The sequence below is a fragment of the Pseudochaenichthys georgianus genome, unplaced genomic scaffold (assembly GCF_902827115.2).
Source record: "Pseudochaenichthys georgianus unplaced genomic scaffold, fPseGeo1.2 scaffold_453_arrow_ctg1, whole genome shotgun sequence".
Taxonomy (NCBI): Eukaryota; Metazoa; Chordata; class Actinopteri; order Perciformes; family Channichthyidae; genus Pseudochaenichthys; species Pseudochaenichthys georgianus.
The window spans coordinates 134,694-137,871 of NW_027263018.1; positions in this window are offsets into that span (position 1 = coordinate 134,694).

A 3,178-nucleotide genomic window follows, 5' to 3' on the forward strand; every position below is an offset into this window, starting at 1 on the left:
TGATTTAGTCAACTTTGTAACAGCCATGTGTTCCCGGTCCAACATGACCTCCATAAAGAGAAGGATTAGTAACCACCTGGATCAGATACAACACACACACACACACACACACACACACACACACACACACACACACACACACACACACACACACACACACACACACACACACACACACACACACACACACACACACACACACACACTGTATGCATCACTTCAGGGGACATTACATTGACTTACATGCATTTCCTGGAGACTTATCCTAACCTTAACCAAGTCTTCACCCTAAAATTAATGATTCCCCTTTAGGTCCCCACAAGTATAGTAATGCTAGGCCACACACACACACACCACACACACACACACACACACACACACTCACTCACTCACTCACTCACTCACTCACTCACTCACTCACTCACTCACTCACTCACTCACTCACTCACTCACTCACTCACTCACTCTCACACACACACACACACACACACACACACACACACACACACACACACACACACACACACACACACACACACACTCTAGATGTGTTCCCCCCCTTATGTGCCCATCCCCCCACATGGATCACACCTGGCACACAGCACATGTTCAGTGTCTGTTCTTTGTATATGTACTGCAGTTGTTCGTGTGTACCAGTACTCTGAGTCTGATACAGTACAGTTTGAAAGGGTGCTAAATTAAATGTGGTGATGATTAATGTTTTGTGTGTTAATGTAATAGCAGTTAAAACAGGACCGGTCAAATGTTACCGTGAACACCAAAGTAAGGGGAACACGAAGACAACAGGAGGGCTACAGGGAAATTAAATCGACCTAAAACGTTAATCTTGCATGGATAATATAAAATCTCAAGTGTGATGGCTTTCAGATGTTATGCTTACATGAGTCATCCGGTCTTATGTAGTCTAACTGACTTCTTAATGGCTTGATTATCCCTTGAGTAAAGTGTTCTTTAGTGGCATCTCAAAAGAAAACCTCTTACTTTGACAGATATGCTACAACTCCTTTGAAGCGTGTGCAAATGCTTTACCTAATTGAACTATTCACATCTTAGACTGCACTGTAACTTTTATCCATGTATTTTTTCTTGTAATGTTTATTTTATTAGCTTTTCTTTTTAATGACTGATTTTAAATGCCATTTTCTGAATGTCTTTCATTTTTTGTAAAGCACTTTGAATTGCCTTGTGTTGAAAAGTGCTATATAAATAAACTTGCCTCGCCTTGCCTGATCCACTCGTGCCATTCTTACCTTTCAAAATACACTTATTGTGACTATTTACCATTTCGATAATAGCGGTAGTTCATGCTGTAGCTTCAGACGGACTGCCGGACGTCTATTTACGACTGCAAAAATCGCTTTGCTGTGGGTCGGAATGGTTTTGATGTGGATTATTAAGTTAGTTTATTGTGTAAAGTCCTGTTAAGCCGCCTCCACGACACATCTGTAACCTCCACGTGTCCCCCTCCCTTTCTCCATCTTGTAAAACACCATCTCCGGCGTTGGGAGAGTCTCCTCAGCGCCGCGGCAGTCCCTTTAATCGGGGGATACTTGTATTATTTCTCTGTGAGACGGGTGTGGGAGAGCCTATTGTTGGAATAAATCTCCGCCCTCTCATCGGAAGCACTGTCCCGGTCATCTGTCACATGGGACGAGGGAACCCAAAGCACCCCGGAGAGAGCGGAGGTGTGTCGGCACGGAGGCGGCCATATTAGCAGAGATATTCTTCAGGATTACGCGCCCCTTCAACCCCGGCCGGGAACGTGTCCGCAGAAGTGCAGATCTGGCTCCATCAATAATCCTTGGCATTGTGTATTTCCCCGATGATTCCATTATGGGGCTGGGGGGTGACAGCGCTCACCAACTCCATCATCGTATCCACGGGGACCAGGATCTCATAAAGAACATAGACGTCTCATATAACGGGTAATAACTCCAGCCAGTTAATACGGGGGAATTATCAGGGAGAGGAGCGATGAAGCCGGCGGGAAGCAGGGCGGCCATCGCTGTATCGGAGCCAAGGAGAAGGTGTTAAAGGAGGGGGAGGGACACGGAGGGAGATGGAGAGTTGGCCGGAGATAAGGAGGGAGAATAGAAATTGGGAGTAGGGGTGTGAAGCAGAACAACGTTGGGGTGAGGAGGAGTCAGAGACAAAAGCTTTTCAACTTCATTGAGTTCCTGCTTGGATTCTTCCACGGGAGGTTTTCTCCGCCGCAGTAATGAAGAGCTTAAACTAGTAATCTCCATAATCCAAATTAAAGCTATCTGTAATTGTTTTCATTGCAGTGTCACAGAGATAGGGCTGCACCGTCAGTGTGTGTACGGCAGATGGAGATTCACTGTGAAGCCTGACGGATAAAGTGCAGCGACCTTTTTAAATGTACCGCAGAGTGAGGATCAATTACTGCGTGAAAGGTTTCTTTTATTACAAACATTATCAACCCAAAACAAGAATCAAGTATGAACGATTAGTGGAAGAAGTACTCAGGTATTCTACTGGAGTAAAAAAAAATATATATATTCTGTTACAAGTAAAAGCGTCAAAATATACTTAAAGTACTGCGAAATGAAAGGTGGGGCTTATTTGAAAAACTCTACATACGGCTGGGTAGCTTAATCAATCAATCAACCAATCAATCAACCAATCAATCAATCAACCAATCAAAGTTTATTTATAGCCCAATATCACAAATGTTACATTTGTCTCAGTGTCTTCACAGTGTGTTCAGAATATCAGTATGACAATACGACACCCTCTGTCCTCAGACCCTCTGTCCTTAGTCCCTCTGTCCTTAGACCCTCTGTCCTCAGACCCTCTGTCCTTAGACCCTCTGTCCTCAGACCCTCTGTCCTCAGACCCTCTGTCCTTAGACCCTCTGTCCTTAGACCCTCTGTCCTTAGACCCTCTGTCCTTAGACCCTCTGTCCTCAGACCCTCGCATCGTACAAGGAAACACTTCCAGAGAAAACCCACAGTCTAAAGGGAACATGGAGAAACCTCAGGGAGAGCAACAGAGGAGGGATCCCTCTCCCAGGACGGACAGACGTGCAATAGATGCCGTGTGTAAATTGAAAAGATAATACATTTGCAACATAGGTAGTCCAGATGTTTGGAAATGCATGTGTGTATAATAGGAAGATGAATCCACGAGGATATCC